Raw genomic sequence first — 12,160 nt, 5'->3', positions numbered from 1 at the left:
AGATGTGGATGGATGTTAGAACAAGAGAAGACGAGTTGAACCCAAACATGTGTGTGTATGTGTGGACACACCAGGAAACCACATCAGTTTAGAATTTAGGAGGAGATAGAGGAGGAACCAGCATTCTAGATTCAAAACAACCCAGATTTGTGTTCCTGTTTATGGAAGGACTGACACTGACATCTACCAGAAGAAAGAAACTCATCAGCACATTTGGGATTGAATGGACAAACCAACATTACACACTTGTGTTTGGAACACATTTATATAAATATGGGGACAGTTTAGCTCAGATGGACCATGGAAAAGAGACTACAGTCACTCTTTAAAACGTTCCACTATTTCTGGAAATTATTCTGCTCAAATCCTAACACTGCCCCCCGTGGTTCCTGTTGGTACTGCAACAGTTTCTTCTTTTGTGTTCGCATCTGTAAACTCCCAGAGGACGGACAGAAGTACAGACGTGATGATTGTACATGTACATGACTGCACAGCATCGACATCTATTCTCTGTTGAAATGAAGGAAATTAGTGCAATGAGCTCATTAAATTCAAAAGCATCTCATTATGTATTTTATGTGTTTGTGCAGATCAGTTTTTTTTTGCCAGTTTTTTTCATCCAAATAAGTGTTAAAATTTGGAAAAAACAACACATCTCATCTGTGAGCATCCATTGTATGTTTGGACTCGCAGCTGAAAATTGTTTCCAACCAGCAACGAATCATAATGAATCATAATGAATCATAATGAATCATAATGAATCATCAATTAGCGTCTGGAACCACTGAGTCATTCCATACCAGCTCACATTCCAGAACAGCCTCCGTTCATCCACAGTCTGACAACTCTGCTGAAAGGACTCCGACCAAACAGTACAATACACAAGCTGTTGACAGGGTCCGGAGCTGGAGGAGGTTTACGGCTGGTTTGAACATAATTGAAGTTTTTAGGTGGATTATTTCTTGACATGAACGTCCTCCGTGAGTTTAAAACTGTCATGTGTTCTTTATTTGAACATATTTATGGTTTTAATAGTAACTGAAGGATGGTAACACTACTGTTGGTGTTGTAACCTCAAAAAGTACAAACTCATTAACCCTAACAGACCCAGCGCTACTTCAGTGGCTGATCCAAAATAGTTTTTCTCTATATCTGACTTTCCTTAATTCATTTATCACCTTTTATTATAATATTATCCTCTACATTTTGTGTTTTTTTTTTTTTTTTCAGTGTAAATCAGATATTTTTCTATATTCCATTCACTGATCATGTAGATGTTCATTAAAGTTCAGATTAAAGTTGAAGAGCATCATATCCCATATCTTCAAATCCAAACCCATCTCTTTAGGAACGTTTCTCCTTGTTAACTGTACGGTGTCCTTGAGTGCCAAGAAATGCGCCTATAAATAAAATGTATTGCTAATATCAGAAACAGATCAAAGTGAATAAACAGTGTCTTTTTCAGTCCAGTCTGTCAATAACTGAACATAAACCCAGTGTGTTCATCCACTGTCATTGATCCAACTCCATGGATTTTACTGGTGAATCAATGTTGGAGAAGATGATGGTGTTTCCACGGTAACTACGGAGCCTCTGAACGTCCAAATATGGTCATATCTGATGACCATGAAAAGATGAAGGATTGTATTTTACACCAATTATTGACGTGGATTGATAGGATTAGTGGATCAACAGGAATTAAGTCACAATTTCCACCAAACCCACCTCTTTTACTTGTATCCCAGTCCAAACCTATAGCCATGTGTATTTTCTCATAAAGACACTGAATATCGATATTTCAGACCTCAAAATAAATGACTGTGCTCTTTCTGAAGTAAATTAGATCCATTTATTTGCTCAGTCGTAGATTCAGATGAATCAGCTGTGATGATGTTATGGTCTAAATACATTTATTATGGAGCCTCTACATCAGGGGGGTCAAACATAAGGCCCACAGGCCAAAACCAGCAGTTTTAAACTCTAAAATAGTTCCAGTATTCAGTCGGTTATTAAATATTGTGTATTTGTAGATCTGCTGTATCTGTACGTTATAATGAACATGTGTAAATGATGAACTGAGACTTGTTTTTATTCATAAATTTCAGTTTTTTTATGGTTGTTCACATTTTCTTAAAGGATAGTTTGTGTAAACATTTTCATAATCTAATTTTACTTTTTTTCACTCTACTACATAGAGATAAGTTTGGAGTTGACATTATTATAGGTTCTTCTGTTGTTGTTATTGGTGTGGTTGTGTAAAATGACTCTGACTCTCCTGCATTAGAATGAAAAAGCCCACAGTGGCTCCAGTGACCTTTACCAACACAACAGCAGAATAATCACAAACAGGAGTGTGTACTGAGAGAAGAAAAGCCCTGAAAGATCCACTGAGTCCTAAACAGGAGTGTGTACTGAGAGAAGAAAAGCCCTGAAAGATCCACTGAGTCCCAAACAGGAGTGAGTACTGGGAGAAGAAAAGCCCTTAAAGATCCACTGAGTCCCAAACAGGAGTGAGTACTGGGAGAAGAAAAGCCCTGAAAGATCCACTGAGTCCTAAACAGGAGTGTGTACTGGGAGAAGAAAAGCCCTTAAAGATCCACTGAGTCCCAAACAGGAGTGAGTACTGGGAGAAGAAAAGCCCTTAAAGATCCACTGAGTCCTAAACAGGAGTGAGTACTGGGAGAAGAAAAGCCCTTAAAGATCCACTGAGTCCCAAACAGGAGTGAGTACTGGGAGAAGAAAAGCCCTTAAAGATCCACTGAGTCCCAAACAGGAGTGAGTACTGGGAGAAGAAAAGCCTTTAAAGATCCACTGAGTCCCAAACAGGAGTGAGTACTGGGAGAAGAAAAGCCTTTAAAGATCCACTGAGTCCTAAACAGGAGTGAGTACTGGGAGAAGAAAAGCCCTTAAAGATCCACTGAGTCCTAAACAGGAGTGAGTACTGGGAGAAGAAAAGCCTTTAAAGATCCACTGAGTCCTAAACAGGAGTGTGTACTGGGAGAAGAAAAGCCTTTAAAGTTCCACTTAGTCCCAAACAGGAGTGAGTACTGGGAGAAGAAAAGCCCTTAAAGATCCACTGAGTCCCAAACAGGAGTGAGTACTGGGAGAAGAAAAGCCTTTAAAGATCCACTGAGTCCCAAACAGGAGTGAGTACTGGGAGAGGAAAAGCCCTGAGAGATCCACTGAGTCCTAAACAGGAGTGAGTACTGGGAGAAGAAAAGCCCTGAGAGATCCACTGAGTCCTAAACAGGAGTCTGTACTGGGAGAAGAAAAGCCCTTAAAGATCCACTGAGTCCTAAACAGGAGTGAGTACTGGGAGAAGAAAAGCCCTTAAAGATCCACTGAGTCAGCTCACCTTCATGGACAGACACCAAAGACACAGGGTTTGGACTGAAACACCACTGTCCAAGGATGGGATTAGACACTGGAGAGCAGGGAGGACATGGGGACGGTAGCGGATCGTAGTGGACAGTAATGGGCAGTGGTAGACAGTAGTGGACAGTAGTAGACAGTTGTGGATGGTAGTAGACAGTGGTGGATGGTAATGGGCAGTAGTGGACAGTGGTGGACGGTAATGGGCAGTAGTGGACAGTGGTGGACGGTAATGGACAATAGTGGACAGTAGTAGACATTGATGGATGGTAATGGACAGTAGTGGACAGTAGTAGACAGTTGTGGATGGTAGTAGACAGTGGTGGATGGTAATGGGCAGTAGTGGACAGTGGTGGACGGTAATGGACAATAGTGGACAGTAGTAGACATTGATGGATGGTAATGGACAGTAGTGGACAGTAGTAGACAGTGGACTGTAATGAACAGTAGTGGACAGTAGTAGACAGTAGTGGACAGTAGTCGAGTCGACAGTGGTGGACATTAATGGACAGTAATGGACAGTAGTGGATGCTAATGGACAGTGGTGGACAGTGCTAGACAGTAGTGGACAGTAGTGGATGATAGTGGACAGTAATGGACAGTAGTGGATGATAGTGGACAGCAGTAGACAGTAATCGACAGTAATGGACAGTAGTAGATAGTAGTGGACAGTAGTCGACAGTGGTGGACGTTAATGGACAGTAGTGGATGGTAATGGACAGTAGTGGACAGTAGTAAACAGTGGTGGACAGTAGTGGACAGTGCTAGACAGTAGTGCGCGGTAGTGGACAGCAGTAGACAGTAGTGGATGATTGTGCACAGCAGTGGACGGTAGTGGACAGCAGTGGACATTAGTAGATGGTAGTGGACAGTGGTGGATGACAGTGCACAGCAGTGGACGGTAGTGGACAGCAGCGGAAAGAAGTAGACAGTGGTGGACAATTATGGACAGTAGTGGACAGTAGTCAACAGTGGTGGACGGAAATGGACAGTAGTGGACAGTAGCAGACAGTAGTGGATGGTAATGGATAGTAGTGGACAATGGTGGATGGTAATGGACAGTAGTGGACGGTAGTAGACAGTGGTGAACAGTGCTGAACAGTAGTAGACAGTAGTGGACGGTAGTGGATAGTAGTGGACAGCAGTAGACAGTAGTGGATGATAGAGGACGGTAGTGGACAGTAGTGGACAGTAGTGGACATTAGTGGACAGTAGTGGACGGTAGTGGATGGTAGTGGGCAGTAGTGGATAGTAGTAGACAATAGTAGGTAATAGTGGACAGTAGTAGACACTAGCGGACAGTAGTGGACAGTAGTCAATAGTGGTGGATGGTAATGGACAGTAATAGACAGTAGTGGACGGTAATGGACAGTACTGGATAGTAGTAGACAGTGCTGGACAGTAGTGGACAGTAGTGGACGGTAGTGGATAGCAGTAGACAGCAGTGGACAGTAGTGGACAGCAGTGGATGGTGGTGGACAGTAGTGGATGGTAGTCGACAGTAGTGGACAGTAGTAGACAATAGTAGGCAGTAGTGGACAGCAGTGGATTATAGTGGAGAGTAGTGGACAGTAATGGACAGTAGTGGACACTGGTAGACAGTAGTGGACAGTGGACAGCAGTGGATATTAGTGTACAGTAGTAGACAGTGGTGGACAGTAGTGGACATTAGTAGACAGTAGTGGACGGTAGTGGACGGTAGTAGGCACTGGCAGACATTAGTGGATGGTAGTGGACAGTAGTGGACACAGGTTAGACGTGCTTGTCCACCCAGTTTCCTTCCGTCTCCGTGTGTTCGGCGAACGCCTGTGTGACTTGGTTTTTTTTTTCTTTTTTTTTTATTCATTTCCTGTCTCCTCGGGCTCTGTGCTGTTTGAAGGTGGATGACCCGTCAAAGTGAGTGACAGGTGTCGTAAAGTGAAGCCAACCGAAGTAACGATCCCCCACCTGCCAGGAGACATTTAATGGAACCGTTTCAGAGGGAAGCAGGTAAACAGGAGGTAGAACCACTGGGACGAAGACGCTGTTTCACACAGGTGTCACATGACACATGGATGAGACGCAACATTTATGAGTCTGTGTTTAGACTGAAGGAGGGTTGAATTATCAGGACTGGGTCTACATTTGTCATCAATTTCAACAGAATATTTACTATTATATAATATTACTATTTGTATTATAATATTGACTATTTGTGAATTTGTCAGTGTGGTCAAACTCTAAAAATTGTACCACTGAGAACAAAAATCTGCATAAATCACTGATTAATGTAGAATCTTTTAACTGTAAATCCACCCAAACCCTTCAGAGGATGTGTGATATGACTCATGATTTTATAGTTACACTATTTGACATTTTCAGATCCTTTCAAACTTACTTTCAGTTTAAAAAAATGTGCAAATGTCATTAAAATCAATATTAAACCAATTCAACTACACAGTGTACATTTGAACAAACCTGCTTCTTCTTTTTATAATTGTTAGTTTTTTTCATTTATTCATATTTTTTGAGGATGAATTCCATTTTGGATGAATATTTCAGAAATAACAGCAAAAATCTGCACTAATAAAAAAAAAACCAGATTAATAAAAATGGAAGTTCCATTGTTTTTGGATGTGACAGTAGAAGCAGAGGTTTAGTTCCAGGTGTTTGATTCTTTGGCGGTCTCATTATTGCAGTTTAATTCTGTCATACGTTAGGTTAAAAAGGTGCAAATGTCATCTGACTTGACACAAACCAAAGTAAATACAGGATGTACTTTTATTAAAGCTGCTTTTAAAAGGTTCTGAATGTGTACTTTTTCCATTCATCACTGACCCATTTGGATTCTATTTTATCCCAAATATTCAGTACTTTCATACGTTCTTTATTGGAACATATTTCTGGTTTTAATAGTAAGTGAATAATGGTGAAACTACTGTAGTTGGAATCTTAAAAACTTGGTAATAATAATAAACTTCAGCTGAAAAGGTGGAAACTCAATAAAACAGCGTATCAGGCTTTTAATAATCTGACATTTAAAGCAGATATTTAGTTCCAGATGGTTTAATATGGGTCAATTTTATATGCATTTGATATTTATTTGAGAGAAAAAGGATTAAACTAAAGATCAAATGACTTGAAACCAACGTGAATATAAAATGTTTAAATGTTTAAACAAACCTGATCTGAGGGGTTTTAATTCATTATTTAGTCGTTTCCTGTTTGTATCAGTTTGAAACTTTTTGGTCACGAAACATCGTCTTCAATAGTAATTTCTTCAAACATGTTCTTCTCTGAAACTATTGGTCAGATTCATTTCATATTTTATATGTATCGTCGTTGGGAGAATGTGTTCAAAGTTTAGTCACACTTTTGAGAAATGTTCATTGTTTCATTTTTGGTGAATGTTTTAAATCTTCTACCTGTTCCTTTCCTTCTACTGGTCCATCTGTTGATGGTTTAAAACATGTACATGTTTACAGGTATCAGTCTAGTTCCTATTGATCACTGATAGAAGTCAGATATGGACTTTGATTTGGGTCCATGACCTTTGACCTTGACAACGGCCCCAGATCCAGATGTGGCCCTGCAGCCTCAGGTGCTCCACCCCGGTCCAGTGTTTACTGTGGACCACCAGTCATTAGACAGGTCCACTTGTTTGTCCAGAGGACAGATGGATGACCCAAGCTGGACCTACAGTTTACTCTGATCACAGTGGGTTTGTTCATCAGTTTGTCCTTCAGAGACCTTTTGTCAAACACAGTCTAAATCCATCCCATAAGTAACAGAGGAACCATGTGAACCCCTCTGAATCATTTATAACTCAACAACGTGATTGAAATCTTGCAGAACTGCTGAAATTCATGTGTGAGATCCCTGGAAAGTTCCCTCCAGTTTAAATATTAACAGAGCTATCCATAATTCAGCTTTACATCCAGGGCTTCACGGCGCAGGGGGGGGGCACACGCTCTCATCTCCACACCTGGACCCCCCCCCGCTGGGTCGGTGGAAGTCCAGCAGAGTGACCTGATTAGTGCACAGCAGCGCTGAAGTGTGCACGAGCCCAGGGTGGAAGCGTGGAGGTGGGATCACAGCCACTGTAACCTGGAGACGGAGTGGACTGGAGTTCCAGATAAGGAGCACATGTTTGGACTGAGGACCACATAGACCAGGGGTCTCATACATGCGGACCACCAAAGGTTCCAATTCGGCCCTTCCGGTCATTTTAGTTCAGGTTCCACATACAGACCAATATGATCTACAGTCAAATAATAACAGCAGAAGAACCGACTAAAAAGAATGACTGCAGATTTTCTTCTTGGTTTGATGTGAAAATAATATTACATTATGTCCATAAATAATGACAATTTCAAATTTTTGTCTTTGTTTTAGTGCAAAAAGTAACATTAAATTATGAAAATACTTACATTTACAAACTATCCTGTAACAATAAAATGTGAATAACCTGAACAAATATGAACAACCTGAAATGTCTAAAGAAAATTCAGCACAATTTGATCTATTTTCTGCCTGTTCCTCAGTGTTTAGTGTCTTTGTAGATCTGATCCAGAATGCACATGGACAAATGACAAGTGGAGGCAGAATGTTGTTAAAATTGCACTGATTTTTCTTCAGGGATTTCAGTTGTTTCAGGTTATTCACATCTTTTTTGTTTGGATACTTTATAAAAATAAGTATTTTCATAATTTAATGGATTTTTTTTGCACCAAAACAAAGACAAAAATTTGGAGTTGTCATTATTTCTAGGTTATTCTGTTATTATTTTACTTGTCCAACCCACTGGAGATCAAATCTGGCTGAATGTGGAACTTGAAAGAACATGAGTTGGAGAGCCCTGCCATAAACGGTGCTGAAGGCTGAAGCTGACGTTCATGTCCTTGAAAACCTGTGAATGTATTGTATGTTTTCAGTAAAATAACTTCACAGCCGTTCAGCGTTTGAATTCCACATTAAAACATTGACTGTCATACACTGAAGTGGGCTTTTTGCCTTAAACAACCTGCACTTTCAGATCCACCTTTGAAAACACACAACACTCACAGATTCATGGAAAAGAAAGACATCATTTTAACTGTAGTTTCAGCCTCCAGGACCAAGAATTAGTATCAGATGAACTTTATTTAGGGAATAAATTAAGTATTTGAAAAGACAAACGTATGAGGACCTGACTTTAAAAGATTTAGTGAAAATGTCCCACTGATAATTAAACCTGTTTAATTCCTGTTGATCTATTAATTCTATCAATCCATGTCAATAATTGGAGTAAAATACAGTTCTTCATCTTTTCATGGTCATCAGATATGACCATATTTGGATGTTCAGAGGCTCTGTAGTTACCGTGGAAAGACCACCGTCTTCTCCAACATTGATTCACCAGTAAAACCCATGGAGTTGGATCACTGACAGTGGATGGACACACTGGGTTTACATACAATAAATAAATAAAATGAACAGAAATAAATAAAAACTTCATAAAATCCCAAATAAAATGAAAAAATAAGCAAAAAATCCACCAAAATTAAGTTAAAAAACGAATTTTAAAAAGCAACAAAAAGAACAAAAACAACCAAGTGAAAAAAAAAAAAAAAAAAAAAAAACAGGACCAATGGCCCTGTAGCTTACCGGCCAAATTAAAAGCTTTGGGAAATGTATCCAGATGACATTTATTATCACCCAGTTCTGTGTATTTATTATATTACAGAAATAGCCCATGTTTTGGTCATATTCCAATCAGATCTGTCAAAAATTCAAATTCCAACTTGATATCATTGATACTGATTTATTGGATCAATCCACTTCCTATGTGTTATAATGGGAAAATTTTTCAAAGTCGCACCAAATCCAGAATCAGATCCGGATCCAAATAATTTCAATCCCTTGTGTTGACATCATCATACAGAAGCTGTATACCAAGTTTGAAGTCAATCAGAACTGGAGTTTCGGAGAAAAAGACGATTGAAATTTTTTCACCATAAGAGCCCATGTTAAATTTTCCGTAAATTCCCGGATCCAGAAGAAGATCCTGATCAGCATGTGGACATTATGTTTTGGTCATCTCCTCATCAGGGCTGGACTGTAGAAATTTACACTGGATATCATTTATATTTACTGAGTTATTGCATCCATCCACTTCCTATCTCTTATAATGGGACATTTTTCAAAGTGGCACCAAATCCAGAATCAGATCCAGGTTGAAATAATTTCACTAAATTTTGTTGACATCATCATAAAGAAGCTGTGTACCAAGTTTGAAGTCAATGGGAATTGTAGTTTCGGAGAAGAAGACGATTGAAATTTTTGTAACACGACGACGACAGATGCCGCCGGATGCCGCATGACAACAGTAGTTTACGGCCTGTCGGCTGGTAAGCTAAAAAATCAACAAAATAATAAGCAACAAGAACAGAATAAGCCACAAACTGATTGAAATTGAAGACAAAATATTAAACCCATGGAAGTGGATCAATGACAGTGGGTGGAAACACTGGGTTTATGTTTGATTTTGTTGAAAAAGTCACATTTTCTTCATTTTTCTGTTTCTGATATTATGACAGTTAACTTTAATCTGAGTTTTTATGAAAATCTACATGATCAGTCAATTAAATATGGGAAAATACCAGATTTTTATTGAAGAAACACAAAATACAGAGGATAATATTATAATAAATGGTGATAAATTGCTTAAGAAAGGGTCAATTGAAAGAAAAATTCATTGGGGAACTGCTGTTAAAATAACACTGGGTCTTTATGGGTTAAACTACAGAGCTTTACGATGCAGACCCCCCCCCCCCCTTCTAAAAACCTGCTGTTCTTTGTTCATTGTTAACCCTAGTATGGGCTTCCTTCAGACAAAAGGATCAATAGCAGATGAGCGTTAATTGTCTGTGTGGGGTTTGTTCCTCTGCTGCTCTAACGTGTCTTCCATGAAAAACACATTTGTTGGGCGTCTCCGTTGGCGTCTCCGAGCGCCGAAGGTCGAGCTGTGGATTTACTGCGGCTGTTCATCTTCCAGGCATCGGCCACGGCGTCAGTGTTTATGTGGGAGGGGCCCAAGTGCATCCAGACGCCGCTGCTGCTGCCCCCCCCAGTGGGTTAATGATACAAAGAGCAAGAAAAAGGGAGAAAACGGGCACCAATGGGCTGAGGGTCTGGTGACTGGGGGGGGTTGGGGGTCATGGGGGGGGGGGGGGGGGGCTCTAATTTTATTTTTTTTTTGTTTCATATTTTTATTGATGTGTATAGAAGAGAATTAAAGGTACATTCCATCACCATGGTACACTGATGTCAACATTAACCAGGTTTGTAAACAGCATTACTTTTAGATTTGCAGATTTTTTTTAGGAACAAATAACAATGAAACCCGACAAACAATACAATGAAAAGAATACTAAGACATAGTCTGAATAAAATAATTAAACTGGTGACAGAAACATAAGAAAATAAATAAATAATAATGAAAAAATAAATAAATTTTAAAAAATAGACAATAAAAAAAAAAAAAAAGGGGGGGGGGGGGTGATATTGTCTCAAAAAAATCCATAAACGGTTGCCATTTATTGTAGATTTTGTTCAAGTTTCCCCGTTTTGAATATCTAATTTTCTCTACTTTTAAAAAGGACATAGCATCATTAATCCATTAATTCATTGTGTGATTTCTGGGGGGGGGGGGTAATTTTATGGATTTTTTGCACTAAAATAAACAAGATGACAAAATGACACAATGAAAACATGCAAAAAATGAAACAAGCTGCAAGAAAATTAAAACATAAAAGACGCAACAAGACAAAACATGAGGTTCAAGGTCTGATATCATTTCCATGACTATTTTATATCAATACTGATTTAAAAAATGATGTAAATATTGTTAAAATTACACTTCATTTTCTTGAGACATTTCTGTTTGTTCATATTTGTTCAGGTTATTCACATTTTATTGTTAAAGGATAGTTAGTAAATGTAAATATTTTCATAATTTGATGTGTTTTTTTTCCATTAAAACAAAGCGAAACATTTGTTGTTGTCATTATTTATCAGCATTTTTTTTTTTTTTTTGCACTTTGATAAAAGTTTGTATTTGTCATTATTTTTGTGTTATTGTGTTATTATTGAACTGATTCTGATCCACTTTAGATCCAGCTGGTCTGAACATACATGGTGTTTAGTCTAATCAGCTGGTGTTTACTGAAAATAAACACTCCGACGACAGGAAACAGTCTAGTAGTTGTGTTAGTTTGCACATGTGTACACATCAGATGCAGTGATCAGAGGGGCCTGGTCCTAAAACTGTGCTGCTGTTTGATTTGGTGGAATGCATGGACGTAGTGAACGGCACAGAGGCGTCAGAAGGAGCTCACATCAGCTCATTATCGCTGCTGCAGCCGTTGGCTTTGGCTTCGCAGTCGCACAGCGTCGTGTTGTCGACAAGCGCAGCATCCAGGAAACACAACTTCAAACCAGAGGAGCGCTTGTTAAAGGATGCACTTCTGCAAAGGACCGTACAGACGGGGGGTGGGGTGGTGGTGGTGGGGGTGTCAGCCGTCGGGTCACAGTCAGCGTCCGTTTATGTTCATGTGTTGATCTGTCGGTGTTTGTTTCCTTCCTGTTCAATCTCCGTCTGATTATTGTTTCCATAAAAACACCAGTGGGCTCTGTTCTCCACTCATATGTTCTTAGGACTCATTAGTTAATTAGTGCTGGTAAAAGGCGTCTGGGGGGGTTTGTCCAACTGAAATGGAACATCTGCATTTAAACACCTATTTAATATTTATATATCCATAGTGTTTGT

At 39.4% G+C, this 12,160-nt stretch overlaps 1 long non-coding RNA gene across 1 annotated transcript; it reads left to right on the top strand.

The window, feature by feature from the left end:
- The first annotated feature begins 3,643 nt into the window (after positions 1-3,643).
- Positions 3,644-5,068, top strand: LOC115434410 (uncharacterized). The gene is made up of 4 exons (XR_003937520.1): positions 3,644-3,661; positions 3,935-3,963; positions 4,555-4,583; positions 4,761-5,068. It is a non-coding gene; the product is annotated as an uncharacterized LOC115434410 (long non-coding RNA).
- Positions 5,069-12,160: the final 7,092 nt, after the last annotated feature.

The sequence above is a fragment of the Sphaeramia orbicularis genome, chromosome 15, assembly GCF_902148855.1.
Source record: "Sphaeramia orbicularis chromosome 15, fSphaOr1.1, whole genome shotgun sequence".
NCBI classification, from domain to species: Eukaryota; Metazoa; Chordata; class Actinopteri; order Kurtiformes; family Apogonidae; genus Sphaeramia; species Sphaeramia orbicularis.
Note: the sequence above shows the minus strand (reverse complement) of the source record. Positions and strands in the feature narration are given on the sequence as shown.